General features: G+C 42.6%; 1 protein-coding gene across 1 annotated transcript in view; it reads right to left on the bottom strand.

The window, feature by feature from the left end:
* Nucleotides 1-13,588, bottom strand: part of SACS (sacsin molecular chaperone) — a 76,536-nt gene extending 62,948 nt beyond the window's left edge. The window contains exon 1 of the mRNA XM_067713727.1: nt 13,479-13,588. The gene's annotated coding sequence lies outside the window, so the exon portion shown is untranslated. The remainder of the gene's footprint in view (nt 1-13,478) is intronic.
* Nucleotides 13,589-17,779: the final 4,191 nt, after the last annotated feature.

Here is a 17,779-nt window from a genome sequence, read left to right as displayed (position 1 = left end):
ACGCCTCTAAAATTCTATGAATCTAGACAAGTATATGTACTTTTAACTCATCAACAATTGTGAGAATAGGAATTAATCCAAATATGCTTTTTTTATTAATTTTTATTGGAGTATAGTTGCTTTACAATGTTGTGTTAGTTTCTACTGTACAGCAAAGTGAATCAGCTATAATTCACTTTGGTCTAATAATCTTGTCAAAGGGAGAAATGCATTATATAGATGTGCCTTTCATGAACCCGTGCTGGGTCCCAAGGATCACCGTGTCCTAACAGCTCATGACCTCTCGCTAGTAATCCAATCTTCAATTTTAATATCGCTTCTATTATGAACATCTTCCTTTTTTAGACACTGGATCGTTTGTGTGTGTGCATCTCCCCAGGACCTGTCTTATCCTCTAATTGCGCAGAACTCACCATCTGCGGTTGAATAACTATATGCCAATGACCACACATGTGGATGAGAGAAGGCAGTGTGTTGACTGGAACATCAGTTTCCCAAACAATAGTCCCAAATTATAGTCATTTCATAATATTTCTCATATTTGAGATGCAACATACCACTTTGAAGATCTTTGGCCTATTGTGTACCACCTGTTTGATTATTAATTTTTTTTCTTTAAATGACTCTCTACGTAAATAAATGTATTATAAAAGGAAACCCAGTACCATGTTCCACAAATAGAAGGTAACTCTAAAAATAAACAAAAGGAATCTTATTAAATTCTGGTTGAAAACACAAGTGTCCATGAAAAACACTGCATCTTTGACTTGCTCTTTCCTCATTATAAATGGGGATTAGTAAATTTATGGGGCATTCATTGCCTTCAATGATTTTATTCAGAAAGAAGAAAGGCTAAAAATTAAGTATCCATTTCAAGAATTTCGGAAAAAAGGTAATGGGGATAAGCTCAAAGAAAATAAGGTTGAGAGTAGATAAGAGTAGAATTAATGAAATAGAAAACAGAGATACAATGGAAAAGTTAGTTCTTTAAAAAGACTAATAATATTGGCCAACTTGTGGCAAGACTGATCAAGATAAAAGCAAAGAAGAAAAAAAAATGTTGGAATGCATCAGAAATGAAAAAGATAAGAGAACATTATTTTTTTAAAAAAAAACTTTTTTTTTTGGCCATGCTGTGTGGCTTGTGGGATCTTACTTCCCTGACGAGGGATTGAACCCCGGCCCTGGCAGTGAAAGCGCCAAGTCCTAACCACAGGACCACCAGGGAATACCCAAAAAGAACCACTTTAAGGTAATACATTTTCAAATTTTGAAAATGGACAAATTCTTAGAAAAATATAAAGTACCAAACTAATTCAAGAAATAAGTCAAGCCTATGAAATAGTTTCAATCACTGATATTTAAAATCTCCCCTTGGGGAAAACATTAGGTTAGATGGCTATACTGGTAAGTACCAAATATTCAATAAACAAGCAACTCTAAAAGCTACAGATTCTACCAGAGAACATAAAAACAGACAATATGCCCCAATAATGTCATGAGACTGAGAATATTCCCAAATCCAGTTATCTAAACTAGACTGGGACAGCCTGAGAAAGGAAAATTACTGGCCAATCTTACTCATGAACATAGATGCAAAAATTCCAAATACGTATTAGGACGTTGAATGGAGCATGTGTAGTATAATAAAGATAATAGTTTATGACCAATTTATTGGACTTATCAGAGGATGAAACTCAATATCCATTAATGAACCCCCCTCTCAAAAAAAGGAAAGAAAACAAAAAACTTTTAGTAAATAGGAAGTAGATGGGAACTTCCTTAATGGGCAAACTTCACACTGGGCTATCTCCACTTCTAGTAAACATTTCACTGCAGGCACTGCCAGGACAAGACAAAAAAAAAAAAAAAAAAATGAGAGGGGCAGGAGGAGGGGGGAGGAAGAGGGGACAAAACAATCACCATTCACAGATGGGACAGTCGAAAAGAATTTCAGACAAATTAACAGAATTAATGATAGAGTTTATCAAGATTCCTGATAAAGTTCAATTGTACTTCTACACACCAGCAAAAGTTTTTGTTTTTTTTTGTTTTTTTTTTTTTTGTGGTACATGGGCCTCTCAATGTTGTGGCCTCTCCCGTTGCGGAGCACAGGCTCCGGACGCGCAGCCTCAGCGGCCATGGCTCACGGGCCCAGCCGCTCCGTGGCATGTGGGATCTTTCCGGACCGGGGCACGAACCCGTGTCCCCTGCATCGGCAGGCGGACCCTCAACCACTGCGCCACCAGGGAAGCCCAAAATTTTTTTTAAAAAAGGAAGTTTTTAAGACAACCATTTATAATAGCACGAAAAAATAAGTTACCTTGGAATAATTATAACAAAAGAACTTGTATAAAAATTTGAGATAGAAAAGCTATAAACTTGAACAAAAGACACCCTTTTAAAAATGGAGAGATGTATATGATGGGCAGGAAGGCTCAATATCACTGAAATGTCCACTCTCCTCAGATGGATCTTTTAATTCAAAGGAATTCCAATCAAAATCACAACAACCATTTTTTTTTTAAGATTCCATATATATGTGTTAGCATATGGTATTTGTTTTTCTCTTTCTGACTTACTGCGCTCTGTATGACAGACTCTAGGTCCATCCACGCAGACGTAGAGAATGGACTTGAGGACACGGGGAGGGGGAGGGGAAGCTGGGACAAAGTGAGAGAGTGGCATGGACATATACACACTACCAGATGTAAAACAGATAGCTAGTGGGAAGCAGCCGCATAGCACAGGGAGATCAGCTCGGTGCTTTGTGACCACCTAGAGGGGTGGGACACGGAGGGTGGGAGGGAGGCTCAAGAGGGAGCGGAAATGGGGATCTATGTATACGTATAGCTGATTCACTTTGTTGTACAGCAGCAACTAACACAACAATGTAAAGCAATTACACTCCAATAAAGATGTTTAAAAAAAAATCCCAACCTTTTAAAATGAAACTTGAAATTCTAAAAGTTTTATGGAAGAACAAGGGGATAAGAATAAAGACACTCCTTCAGAAGCAGGAGGGGAAAGACGTGCTTTACTAAATAGCAAACTGTAATATAAAACAAGAATAACTAAGTTGGTATGGCATTCACACAGGAACAATCAAACAGCAGAGAGCTTAGAAACAGATCCATGCATTAATGGAAACTTGATACATGACAGAGGTGTTTGTCAGTTCAGTGGGGAAAGCTGGACCCTTCAAAAAATGTTACCCGGACAAGCGCTTATCCACCTGGAAACAAATGTATCTGTACCTCACACTGCATACAAGTATCAATTCCAGATGATTAAGGGCATAAGTGAGAAAATCAAACCTTAAAGTTTCTGGAAAGAAATATAACCCAATATCTCTATGACCTCAGGGTACAGAAGAACTCCTTAAACAACAAATAGAAAGCCCTAACCGTAGAAGAAAAGATGGCTACATTCAAACCACATTAAAATTTAGAACTTCTGTTCACCTAAAGCAAGCTACATAAATCAGAAGAACATATTTGTAACACAGACAATCAAAAAAAAAAAACTTGAAAGTAAAAAAAGATACAACCTCAAAGAAAAGTGAGCCAAAGACTCCAATTTATATATACTCTTTCCTATGCATAGCATTTCCGTTTTAAAATGATAAAATTTAAATTTGTACTATATTGTGTCTTCTACATGGGATAATGTTGAAAGTGTTTATAACATGATGAAGAGTATATAATGACAGCTCTGTCTGAAGTAGTATTTTTAATATCTTTCATTTATTATCATAATAGCTGTTCATTAAAAATGAGGCACAGATGGAATAACAGAGTCTATGTAATAAGATTTTAAAAGAAGAGGAAAGGAAGGGAGGGGAGGCAAGGAGAGAAAAGGGATTTGCAGACAGGGTCGCCCCTCCCAGCATGGCTTCATTTTTTGGTGCCTACTTGAGCAGCACCCACTCCTTCCCTAAATACCTCTCTGTTATCAGGGCATGAGTCCAGCCCCTTGTGAAACCTCCCTGAGAACTTATTCCCCAAACATTCAAAGTATTCCTTGGGGTTCCCAAGATCCACTTGGTGCCAATAAATCCTTCTTCATTAGTATGAAATTCTGCACGTGGTATTTAAATAATAGTACTGTAGGGGAGCAAAATTTGCCATTTATCATACTAAGTGAAGTAAGTCAGAAAGAGAAAGACAAATACCACATGATATCACTTACATGTGGAATCTAAAATATGACACAAATGAACTTATTTATGTAACAGACTCACAGACATAGAGAACAGACTTGTGGTTGGCAAGGGGGAGGGGTGGTGCCAGAGGGATGGATCTGGAGGTTGGGATTAGCAGGTGCAAACTAGTGTCTATAGGATGGATGAACAAGGTCCTACCGCAGAGCACAGGGAACTGTATTCAATATCCTGTGATAAACCATAATGAAAAAGAATATATATGTATATGTATAACTGAATCACTTTGCTGTGAAGGAGAAATTAACACAACATTGTAAATCGACTATACTTCGATAAAATAAATTTTTTAAAAACTTAGGATGGGGCTTCCCTGGTGGCGCAGTGGTTGAGAGTCCGCCTGCTGATGCAGGGGACGTGGGTTCGTGCCCCGGTCCGGGAGGGTCCCACATGCCGCGGAGCGGCTGGGCCCGTGAGCCATGGCCGCTGAGCCTGCGCGTCCGGAGCCTGTGCTCCGCAACGGGAGAGGCCACAGCAGTGAGAGGCCCGCATACCACACAAAAAAAATACAACTTAGGCTGATTATGTTTAAGGCCCCAAAGCCTCAGGGAGAACCTCTGACCTTCCCAGGAACTGCCTAAAAGAACACAGAGCACGTGTTCCAGGAAGGGAGAATCACCATACATAGCTGTATTATGCACTAAGTCTGTCTGTTACCATTCTTCTCTGTGTCCCATTGTCTCTGCCTGGCCCAGTAAACGGTTGTTCACCAACCTCTTGCTTTTCCATCTTCATGTCAATTGCCTTCCTCCACTTTCAAGTCCCAAAGCCCTATTCCCAACCTCCTCTCACGTCTCTAGCTGAGGATGGTATTTAAGATGAGGGCTTTGGCCACATCGGCGAGTTACCCAGTTCCTGGGTCTGTCCATGTATACACGTTAATAAAATTTTGTCTGATTTTCTCATCTTAATCTGTCTCATGTTAATTTCATCCTTAGACCAGCCAGCAGAACTTAGAAGGGAAGAGGAAAATGCCTTCTTCCCCAGCAGTACCTTACCTATGTGTAGTCCTTACAATTACATGCATTGTTTCATGTGATCCTCAAGACAACGTTATAAAAGAGGTAGACCAGATAGCTTCCTCATTTTACAGCTCAAGAGTCCAAAGCTATAAGAGGCTAGAGGATATGCCCACACCCTACAGGCATAGAGATGGGGACAAGATGACAGAAGTCCTCGGGACCTGTCGGTGTTAGTTTACAGAGATGTTAGCTCTGCTGGCGGAGTGTGAAGGAGCGAGGTTATGCGCACCATCACAGAGCCTCCTAGGGCACTAGGAAGTGACAGAGCCCCAGCAGACCTCTTGACCCCCAGGTAAGGGATTTCAACAATAAACCAGGCTGCTTTCATATAATAATAGTGAAATATGTGGAGCGCATCAACATTCACAAATAATTATGTATTGTTTATTATATATATAATAACCTTTATTATATATTGTTTTACTTATTATCATGATTATATATTGTTATGTATATTGTTTTATTTATTATATATTGTTTATTATATTTATAATGAACAAGCCTTTATTATATATTCTTTTACTTATTCTCATGATTACTTTGTACTAATTTAAGATCAAAATATGTAGACAAAGAAATATTAAAATGTCTTTCTTGATTCTCAGTACATGCTTTCACACACACGTTCATTCAGTTCAACAAACATCCATTTCTTGGTGTGCTGTGGCCATTCTACCTATGCAGATATATGAACACATCTCTGCCTATAATTAAGCATATATTTAGTTCTATTTCATTTTTATTGTATTAAACTACAGAAATGTTTTGTTCCTTACTGATTATAGGAATACCACTATATAGATTTTTATACTTATGTGTTCAATGCTTCTCTTGTGTATAAATCTTCATCTGATAGTGCATCTATTTTTGAGTGCTTCAGTGTACCACACATTTACTTTTATAAATCCTTTACAATAATGCATGGAAGATAAAAGCTAGTAGCCTTTTTATGGCATCTAATATGATTGAACAGCAGTCTGATGCAATTTAAAAAAATAAGAAATGTCAACAGTCAAACTATCCATACTGATAAATTGACAATTCCTCAACAAGACAATCAAATTAATCAAGATATGATAAAACTGGGTCTTTTTTTTTTTTACTGCTTTCATGATAATTTTGTGTTTACATATTTCATTAACACAGCCAAGAAAATTAGGATATCCTAAACTTTGTACCCAGTTGCATTGTTATTGATAGTAAAACTGTAATGCAGTATGGTAAGGTTATCTTGTAGAGGTATGGTATCTTTAATTTGTTAAAGTGATTTCATAGATACTACCTTATTTCAGTCTCATAACAGCCTCGTGATTTGGTAAGAAATTATTAATTCCATTTGACAGATCAGGAAACTGGTGTCCAGAAAAGTCAAGCACCATCTCATGCTGGGACTTAAGCTAAGGTCTTTACTCCATCTCTTACCTTAATCCCACTATTGAGTACCTAACACAATACAGACACTCAAATATTATTTCCTTCTCTGCCCATAGGGTCCCCAAGGGGGAAGGAAGCTACTCCTGTCATATCACTTTGGGGAAGAGTAATTCAATCGAGGTCACGACCCGGGAGTCACATAACCTCTCCGTGCCCAGCCTTCCTCACTGTGACACGGGACGGCTTGCCCCATCTACACACAGAGTCATCATGAACACCAGCCTGAACGGTGTCTAAAAGTACTTAATGAACAGCAGGCCGGTCCTGCACATACGGGATGCCAGTCTTTTTGCTCATGGACTGTCCTCTAACCCACAAAGGGACAGGAAATGCTCATGCTCTTCTCGCCCACTGATCCCTGTTCTCTCACGCATCAGGGGCTAAACAGCCAGTGCCCTATGATGGCTATGAGGGAACAGGCCTGGCCGTCCACCCTGGCCAGCTGTGAGATCCCCGCGTTCGGCTTTGACTCCTGAAGCCACCGCCCACGGCTAATACAAGCACAGTGTGTCCCTCCAGTGATTTCTTCACCTTCCCAGCAAAAACACCCTATTGTGGCAACCCGGGCTTCCCTCAGAGCAGTCGGATTTGACACCATATATGATCTCATTTAAGGAGCAGGAAAGAAACACGCTTGCTCCACTTACTCACTGGGGTGAATATTTCTTTGAGTTGCTCTACTTGAAATGGAAACTGGCCGGATACCCAGGGCTTAACTCACGGCCGCTGTGCCCAAGGGCCCTGTCTTAAGGAAGCAGGGACGTCCAGGGTGCCCCGCCCCCTTCACAGTTCACATGGACTCCTGAGCTCTACCTGTCAAGAAAGCTTCAGTTTCCCTAGAAGCAGTCTTTTCACCTATTTATAGCAAAGACTAGAGCCAGAGTTGCCTTCAGCGATCTCCTGCCAACAGGATACACATTCCTCTAAAGCTGGGAATTAAAAATCAATATTACTCTTCATCATGTTTGATCAGACATATTCACAGGCAGCTAAAACCTCTGTGACGTGCTGAAAATTCACCCTTGAAAGTCCCTGACGTTACAGAAACAAGGAACCAATACAGACAGACTGCGGGCCCACAGAAAGCCTCCACTGGAATTACCCTCAGAATAATGGTCGTGCTCTGCTTGCTGTCAGCACAAAACATGAGTCAGCACAGACTTGAAAATGGCATCTTTGCAAAACAGAGAAGTCAGATTAATTCACCCTATAAATCAATAGACCAAAATGTAAGGCAAAGCAAGAATGGCGGCTGTCATTAATTAACAGAACTGTATGGGCACAATCTACCGTAGAAAAGGTCATGGTCACTATAGCCTTATTTGACCTCAAGTAAACATCCCTGAAATGGAAGATTTACAAAAATGCACTTTACAGAGCCGAGAAGTGAAGTTAAAGGTAAGGGAGGGCTTCCCTGGTGGCGCAGTGGTTGAGAGTCCGCCTGCCGATGCAGGGGACACGGGTTGCCGCGGAGCGGCTGGGCCCGTGAGCCATGGCCGCTGAGCCTGCGCGTCCGGAGCCTGTGCTCCGCAGCGGTGAGAGGCCTGCGGAGTGCAAAAAAAAAAGGTAAGGGATACTTATCAGTGTGTGTGTGTGTGCGCGCGTGTGTGCGTGCGTGCGTGCGTGTGTGTGTGTAATTGAAGATTTCCAGTAGAATGTACAGCAGAAAAAATACTGTCTCAAATTTAATAAGAAAAATGTATAAATTATTCCCTTACTGTCCCAAATCCCTTCTATGTTGTACAAATCTTCCTCGTCCACTTTGCAAAAAGTTCCTCAAGAACGTCTAACTCATCTTTGCCCCCCTACTCGGTCAGATGCAGGGCCATGGATACAGAAGGTATTCAATAAAGAATGAATAGTTTAGTCATTTTGGCCCATTTCCAGGTAATAAAAGACACACATACTGTCATAGTATATCTTGAATTGAGTTGATCTAGCCTCAACTTTTGGTCCGTCGACAGGCAGAGCTAATTGTTGGAGGCAGGGGTTTGGAAGGGCTACCACTGGAATAAACTCCTTGAAGTCTTAGGTTTACCTTTAAAAGCTCAATTATCTTCAAAGATAAATTTTACATAAAAGTAATATGCCATATGGGTGAACTGTATAGTATGTGAATGATAACTCAATAAAGCTTTTAAAAATAATATATTAAAAATAGATTATATGATTGAAATACATCTCTTTTGATATTATCTAATATTATTATTATCTAGCTTTTTGAAGGGAAAAATAACATTCACTCATTCACTTGAAAACCAGTGCTTCTCTGGGAGCCTGCCAGGGACTTTGTTCACCAGCCATCTGATCCCAGAGGTGGGGAGGGGAGAGGGTCACTGAGCTATTCTCAGGCCCAGTTAAGGAGAAACTGAGGCTCCAAGAGATGAAGCATCAGAGCTAGTCTGATGTAGAGCCCGTTTTCAAAACCGCGTTTACCTGACTCCTAATAAATGTATTTAAAGTCTCAGGTATTTTTTTTCAGTCACTAGCCGGGCCTCTTGGGAAAATGAAGGTACATAATACGTTTTTCAGGATCAGAATTTTCTTAGGATAATCATTGAACTTAAACATTTAATAAACAAAAGTATCAATAAATAAACCCAGGGAAATGTTTGGCATGTTATGGAAAATTGATAAAGATTAGATATAACTTATATTTTGAGTTTAAAAACCTAACAAATTAATATCTTTACGCTCAAAGTAACTATTTAATTTATCAGTTAAGATTCTGTTTATATCAGGTTGACAGACTTAGCAAATAAAAATATGCCCAGTTAAGTTTGAATTTCAAACAAATAACAAATAATTTTTTTAGGTTATGTTTATCTTATGCAATAGTTTCTGTAATTTATCTGGTAACCCTGTTAGGACTTTTTTTAATGGTTAAATGTATCATTGCATTAAAAACAAGGAGGGGGTGGGATGAATTGGGAGATTGGGGTTGACTTATATACACGACTATGTGTAAAATAGATAACTAATGAGGACCTACTGCATAGCACAGGGAACTCTACTCAGTGCTCTGTGGTGACCTAAATGGGGAGGAAAACTGAAAAAGAGGGGATATATGTTTATGACTCACTTTGCTGTACAGCAGAAACTAACACATACATACATCCCCCCATCTCCTAAATGTTTGCTTTATTTAAAAAAAAAAAGACTAAACCTCTATTAATATGGTGAAATAGTGCACAAATTCCAGATGCCCCAAAACTTCAAATACAAACTCCTCTCTAGCACTTAGTACTTTAATGAAATAAGGAGATCTATGAAGTTTAAATGACCACCCATAAAAATATTCAGGCGGCTTTGACTTATTTTAAAATGTCGCCGTTTCAGAACATGTGAAAAGGATATGTGAACTGCAGAGCCCGTATTTTCTTGACTAGAGGATAGACTCGTGGTCTCATCCAGAGAGGAATACTGAAGACGAATGCTTGTCTGGATGGCATGTTGCTGTAAGTGGACCATAGGTTTCCCCTTACAAAACCGAGAAGCCCCATGGCATCCTGGGCTTCACACCGCCAATGACCTCTTAGTGCCCTGAGAGGGCACACAGGGTGCAGGGGTCACCGCTCAGGGTTGGCAATCTGAGTGCTCACTGATATCCAGCAAGAAAAGCGAATCTAGATACCGCCCAGTCAACCCCCTCTTTCTACAAATAAGAAATGGTCGGGGCTCCACTCTCTTTCAATTTTACATTCTATAATCTGCAAAATGGGTTGCCTGTTTCACAAGGCTGTTGTGAAAATGAAGAGAGACAACATACGTGAAAGCGTGCTATTTGATCAATAATTGTGATAAACTGGAGTATACCAGGCCTTGAAGGAATGTAAAGACTGTCTACACCATACTTCTTATCTCAGAGCTGAGGTTAACAGACTCTCCCATTAGCACAAAGAGAAGCCACAGCCGAGGCAGAGCCACGCCTCCGATTCCCAGGCCAGTGTTTCTTCCACCTTCCTTATGTGTCCTGGCACAATGGCGCCGTCCTCGACTTACATCTGACACTATGTGCTAAGCGCAGAGTTTAAGGAAAGCAAAGGTGGCCAGGAGAAAGGCACGCAAAATAGAAACTAAAACAGTAACGGCATTGGCAGTACGAAAAGCCAGTTGCCACCCAGGTTGTCCAAGATCAGAACCGCCACGGGAATTGCTCCAATTTCAAATCAGCGCCTTTTGCACCGCCCACTTGGACTCATGGCCGGACAGTCAATATCATCCTCAATTCTGCCACCATACAGGATTTGATGGGAGCCAGAAAAAGGAAATTGGCCTTTCCTCTTCCAGTAGAACATGCCTGCGGCAACATGGAAATACCAGCATCACGTTTATAAGACATCCTTAGCAAGTACTGAATATATTTTTTGTACTTAGAGCTGAGGAAGAAGCACTTGGTCAAAAGATCATTTCAACATTCATACCTTCAGGGAAATGGTATGAGAAACCTTCATTTTTTTTGATTTTTTAAAATAAAAATTTATTAAAGAATTAATGACAAAACAGAATAATAAGCATAAATAGTAAAACAGCGAACAAAGAATTACCGAGAACCCAGTCCCTGTATAACACTATATGTACATTCTTACTGTTAAACATGGCCTTATCCAGTGTGAACAGCAATTTATGCTTTGCTTATTTTTGCTTGTCAAAAAACGAAGGATGTTCTTCTTTGCTTAATGAATAAATCTTTTGTTATTTTACCTAGGCTCTCCATTTGGGAAAGAAAATCTTGAAAGTATGCTAATTGTAATTGTATTATAATTGAAAGTCAGTTATGTTGTCAGCAGCTTGCATTGTTCTGTTGGAAAGAATTGTGAAAACCTGAGCTTCATCTTAGGATGATTATTTAGTCAACAAGGACACTATTGCCATTTTCATCAAGGTGGTTTATTAATGTCTAGTCTTAGAAAAAGATAATTTAAAATTTTGACAACACTTTTTTTGGCTCCTACGTACCTATGCATTAAGGAATCATTCACCTAATGACATAAGCAAAATGCCTTTTCTTTCTCCTATCGAAATGCTTTCTATTTCTTCCATCCACCTGGCTCTGGGATGTCAGCAGTCACAGTGAATCAATAGAAGGAAAGAAGACGGGGGCCCTTACAAGAGGAAAAATAATCCACATTTCATTGTGCCCAAAGACAATTCAGATCACTAGATTTACAAGAATGTTTGAGAAACCTCTTTCGCCTGCTTCCTCACGGAGGGGTGGATTGAATGAGAAAATGACAGGACACCCGCGAAGCAGCTACATTTGTGCCAAGTACCGTGCTGGGTGCCTTCAGATGCACTGGCTCATTTCAACCCTGGAAAATTGTGTGAACAACTGCCATTATCTGTGACACAGGAAGGAACTGAGGCTCGCAGAAGCTGAGTGGGTTTTCAGGGGCTGCAGAGCTGAGATCTGAACCCAAGGCTTCTGAGAGCAAATCCAGGGTAAAGCAGCAATACACCAGACGCTGCTGATGTAAGACGAAAGTCTTAAAATAAGGCTGTCAGTCAGGTTTTCCTTCCTATTATGTGAAGAATAGAAAACACCATACCCAGCATGGAAAAGATCTTACAAACCAGGCCAGGAACAAGGAAAATATGGGAATATGGTTTGTTTGAAAGGGAGACCGAAGGAGCCTTGACCTCCACAGAAAAGGAGGCAATTGGCCAGCTGAAAAGCCAGGAAGGTAAAGAAAGGATGAAGGACGGCCACGGAGGAAGGAGGAAAAGGAACTGGGTATCATTTGTCCATGATGTGAAGAAGACTGCAGCAAGATTAGGGAAAGACGGCTGGTTAGTCACAAGTAAAACCACTGGGTTATGACAACCATGCATTAACCTAATACGTGTCTGGTTATCAAGGAATAACTTCCGAAAACAATGTGAGAGATTTGCTTTTCAAGTGACAGATAAAATGGGATTAAGTGTCAGTCGTTTATCTGCAGTGGAGGAAAGGTAAGAGCTCCCCTCAGTATAACTTCAGGGCAGCTCTCCTCAGCTGCGGGGGCATATGGGCTTGACCTGCATTCTGCCTTTTACTCAAATGAACAGGCTTTCTTCACACAGTGAGAACAAAACCTACATAAAAATTAAAGTCCAAGCTATCGACATGTTAGAAGCAAACCCGACACTCTTCACCGAGGTATCAACCTTGTTTTAAGAAAAAGAGTGAGAGATTTTCGTTGCTACTGTTAAAACTGGGATACTCTAAGAATTTAATGATCACTTATTAAGATAAAATTTAATAACTAAGTAAAATGTTTTCAACTAAAAGCAGGATTTTCAGATATTACTACTTAAGATAACTGCAATAAATGGCATCATTTACGAGCATGCTGTTTAAAGGAGAACAATTACTATAAATTAGCCTAGAAGGCACTTGGGGAGTCCCGCTTTATTATTCAATAGCACTCTGCGCTCCACACTCTGCATTACAGCAGCAGACCCTTTGTGAGCAAACCCACAGGACGGGGTGGGAATTAAAATGACAAAGCCGGGAGCTCCGAGCATCTCGGCCGCGGGGATCTCTCTAGCAAGGCTGCAGTCGGAGCCTCCCCGGTAAACCGCAGGCTGCGGCCCAAAGTGGGAATCGCCAAAAGAACCCCTAACTTACAGCAGCACAGAGCTTTAAAGAAGCGTCTCTGTCCTCTCACAAGGGCGTTTCCCAAGGCGACCGCAGGGCCCGGGCGCCCCGGTCCCAGCCCCGCTCTCAGAGGACCTGGTGACCCATCCCCCGCGGAGCCCGCATTCTCGTGGGCCCCGGCCCGCTCCCGTGACATCCGGCCGGCCCCTCACATACTCACCGGTGGCTGCCAGCATCGCGTCCCCGGCCTTTGTGGTCCTTGTGTCCCATCAGCAGGTTCCAGCGTGACTGCCACCGCAGCCGCACTGGTCCAGGCCACCGGACGCCGTGCCGCAGTCAGCAGCTACCCGCCCACACCCCGCGCGCCTTTTTTTTCTTTTTAAAGAGACAGGACCATCACCAACCTTCGGTTTCGATAATGCTGCAAAATACGGCTTGGACGCTTCAACTGGTGGTACAGAGGCCAGTAAGTGCATTATCTCTTCTGTTCACATTACAAAGTTGCACCTAGGAGGAAGGCATGCCTACCAGGAGATCATCTCTCTTGGACACTGGTATACCTAAGGCTGCGTGACGTTAGACAAGTCGGTTGTGGGCGGCATTTTCCCCGTGGGAAACAGACTGTGACCGGCCACATCCAGTCTGGAAATCCTATCATCTACTAGAATTGAAGAGTAGCCACACACTTGCTGCTAAAACACGATAATACGCTCTGTTTGCCTTGCAGGTTCTAGCTCACAAGGAATTTTTTGTGTTTTATTTGGATTTGGGTAGGAGTTTCCGAAGGTTAAAAAGAGCATTCACTCGAAAGGCTTTGTAAACTGTGAAATGCTGCACAGCTGTCAAACGCTCTAAGTTTTCATTGTTACTGTCTATTTAATAATAAAACGATAGGAACGATAGATCAGGTAGTATCTATCTCCTTGCTTCCTACAAGAGGAGGATGTGAAATACCGGGAGAGTCTGTTTTCATAGACAGCCCTACCTCCCCTCTCCCTTCGGTGCACTGTCCTCCTCATCCAGGTTCCCGGTGGACGCGTCTGCTTCACCAGTGTGGATCTGGACTGCAGGCTTATCTGGGAACGGCTGGAGCTTTGAAGCTCTGGCTTGCTTTACCTCTGAGAATTTCTAACTCAGCTCAGCAAACTCCAGAACTCTCCCCTGGGGAGACCAACCAGGCCCCCAGTGTCAGAATCACTCCAGATTCAAAGCCACCCACCTCTGCAGAATGGCCCTGTGCGGGCTGCACTCAGGACACTAAACTGCCTGGTGTTTCCCTGGCATCTTAGCCTCACAGAGTTAGATGGATAAATATAATGTCCTAGGAGATGGTAAGGAAGTGTTTTGTTCTAGCAAAATCACCATGTAATGACAGATTTCCATCAGGGAGAAATCGTGCTGGGGAGCCCTTTTCCCTGATTCTCACATGGTGCCGCGTGGGCCCTTGGTGGCAGGTGGAGGCCAGCCTGTCCCCTCAGTTCTAACAGCACCGTTTCGATGGTCCCCAGGTGAACGAAGCCCATGTCGACCGAGACGCGGGCTCCATAGACCCTGGGGAAATCTTCAATTTCTTGTTCACCTAGTGCAGTTATCTGCTCGTAACTCTGAACTATTAGATAAGTTCTAAGTTTATAACTCCCCACTCCCCAACCTGTCAAGGAAAGTGGGTCCCTAAGAATACCCCGGGTAGGGGGTGTGGGGATGCGAGTAGCAGAAGCCCAGAGAAGAGCCTGGTCGTGCTGACCTAGCTGGAAGGTCCTCCAGGTGTCAGGAATCCTAGGAGAGGGAAAGCTGCGGGGTGGAGAGGACCCGAGAGAGCTGGAGGAGGGGCGGGGGAGGGGAGGGGAGATGAAGGTTTCTATGATGAGTGAAATTTGGGGGAGAGACTTAGTGAATTTCCAGGAAGCCGTGCTGCAGCTTGTGCGGTGTCATTCTGTCCTGTGTCCCCTCATCAGGAGCAAACTTTAGTAAGATCGTTCCCACTTCTCCCTGACACTCTGCTGCCGGGTTTGGAATCCCTCCGAACCTGCCACAGTGCTGAGTCACGTCAGCCCGGGAGCAAGAAGACATTTGGGGAGGGATGCGGAGTCTGCCTCAGGGTGGAGAACCCCTGGGTGAGGACTGCCGCGTGGCGTGGCCTCTTCCTCGGGGCCCCTGCCCCTAAGCGAGAACCTCCGTGCCCTCTGACTTCTGCCCCTCCTTCTGGGTCAGTGATGCCATCACCCAGGTCTACCAGCCCAGGCCTACGTGCTCCAATTGCTTCTTTGGTATCTCTCGGATACATTCATCAAAACTGGCTCTTCAGGGACTTCCCTGTTGGCACAGTGGTTAAGAATCCGCCTGCCAATACAGGGGACACAGGTTCGAGCCCTGTTCCGGGAGGATCCCACATGCTGCGGAGCAACTAAGCCCGTGCACCACAACTACTGAGCCCGCGTGCCACAACTGTTGAAGCCCCCGTGCCTAGAGCCCGTGCTACGCAACAAGAGAAGCCACTGCAAAGAGTAGCCCCCGATCTCCGCATATGTATATAAAAATATATATATTATATATATAATATAATATCTAATATTTTTATAATACTATATATAATATTATATATAGTATACTATATATAATATTATATATAGTATAATACTATATATATAATATTATTTTTTTTTTTTAAAAAGTGGTCTTCAGGGCTGTGTAGACAGGAAGAAGGGTCGTGGGCTTGCCTGCCACCTGTGTCCACACAAATGCAGCCAGTTACACCGAATCCCATGGTCTTGTGCTGTCACTCATTCGGTGACATTTTTGCAATTGAATGACAAAACCCAGATATTTTGTCTTAAATAGCAGTTACTGCCTTACAATAATTAGAAAGACAATGCGGGTTTCTTTGAGAAAATATGACAAGCATAGCCCATCATCCTACCATCTGATGTAGCTGCTCTTCATCTTTTGATACATATCCTATTTCTATATTTATACATGTATCAATTTTGTTTCTGGTTTTCCCTCTTAAATTATACTGAGAATATTTTCCTCTTTCATTCTTTGAGAACATCCTCTTTAATGCCTGCATTATAACCCTTCTTACAGCGATGCCATAATTTATTCAACCAATTCCCTGTTGTTGGACTTTAGGTTGACGTACATGGTTTTCAGAAAGGTTGATCCATTTGCCCCACCTACTCACCTGCGAGGAAGCACCCGGTGAAATACTGGTTCTGCAGAAGTCACCCAGCGACGTTTCAGCGCCTTCACAAGCTTGCACAAGGCAGCCTTTCCACTATCATGACACTCGCACGTGATTCCCCGTGGCTTTCCACTCGTTCTGCAGGTTCCTGTACCCCCGTGACCCCCGCCTGCACTGTCCAGGTGCACCAGCGCCCGCAGGAAACTGCACATGTTCAGTTAAATTCCTGGTACCGTTCATGGTATTTGAATGCTGTTGTCAAAAGATTTAGACTTTGTCCTAACAATGTTAGGAAGTCAAAGGCTTCCGGATCTTCTGTGTTCCGGTCCATGATTGGCTGTTGATGCACACAGGTGAGAGGTCACCGTATCTCCACCTCACCTCAAGCTGACCCTAGGAAATAGCATAGTAAAGTATCATCTAGAGCCACCCTTGCCCGGAACCACGAAAGCTTAGCCAGAGGAGAAGCCTTTGCCACTTGTCTGGGGCTTTTGTCTGCCACTTGTCTGGAACCAGAAAAGCTTAGCCAGAGGAGCTTTGCCACTTGTCTGGGGCTTTTGTCTGCCACTTGTCTGGAACCACAAAAGCTTAGCCAGAGGAGCTTTGCCACTTGTCTGGGGCTTTTAAGGAGCTGGCATCACCAGGCCTCTGGCTTCTTCTCCTGGAAGACTCCCAGCCATGGCTTTCACCACAGCCCACTCTCCCTTTCCAGCCATGTCTTGGGGCCTAACCCCTCTGCCCACGCGACCTGCACCGTCCAACTCGTACAAAGTTGTATGAGTGTCAGATTTTTATCAACTCAGAGATGGCCATTCAACCTGAGAGACGTCAGCTCCATCTCGGCACCTGCTCATCATTCTGGAGTCTTAGCTTTCATGCCTTTTCCCCAGTCTCTGTTAGCTCACCTGTGTACAGGGCTCTCTCCATCCCAATAGCTGCTTTCAGCAGCTTAGCAAGCAAACATGGCTTCAACCCCTGTAAAACCAGTCAGGGTCTAGGCAAGTCACCTATGACTTTCAGTTTTTTCATCTGTGAAATGGGAATATTACCTTCCAATGTGGGAGTACACGGTGCTCGGCATATAATCAGTAACTTCTAGGTGTTCAAATCGTAGAGGTTATTAGTTTTGTATACTTCCTGCTTTAAGACACTTTTCCAAGTTGAGAAGTATAACTTTAGACCTGGGGGCAAGACACTTGCCCTTAAAAACTACCTATGTTACTTCAGGTCAATTTTTAGAAAATCCCATTACATTTCTAACAACAGCAGAAAAATGATCCCATGACAAGACCTGAGAAGGACACGGAGCCCCTGAACTGTGAGAACACGAGGGCCATCGG

This window comes from Pseudorca crassidens, chromosome 18 (assembly GCF_039906515.1).
Source record: "Pseudorca crassidens isolate mPseCra1 chromosome 18, mPseCra1.hap1, whole genome shotgun sequence".
Lineage (NCBI taxonomy): Eukaryota > Metazoa > Chordata > Mammalia > Artiodactyla > Delphinidae > Pseudorca > Pseudorca crassidens.
Note: the sequence above shows the minus strand (reverse complement) of the source record. Positions and strands in the feature narration are given on the sequence as shown.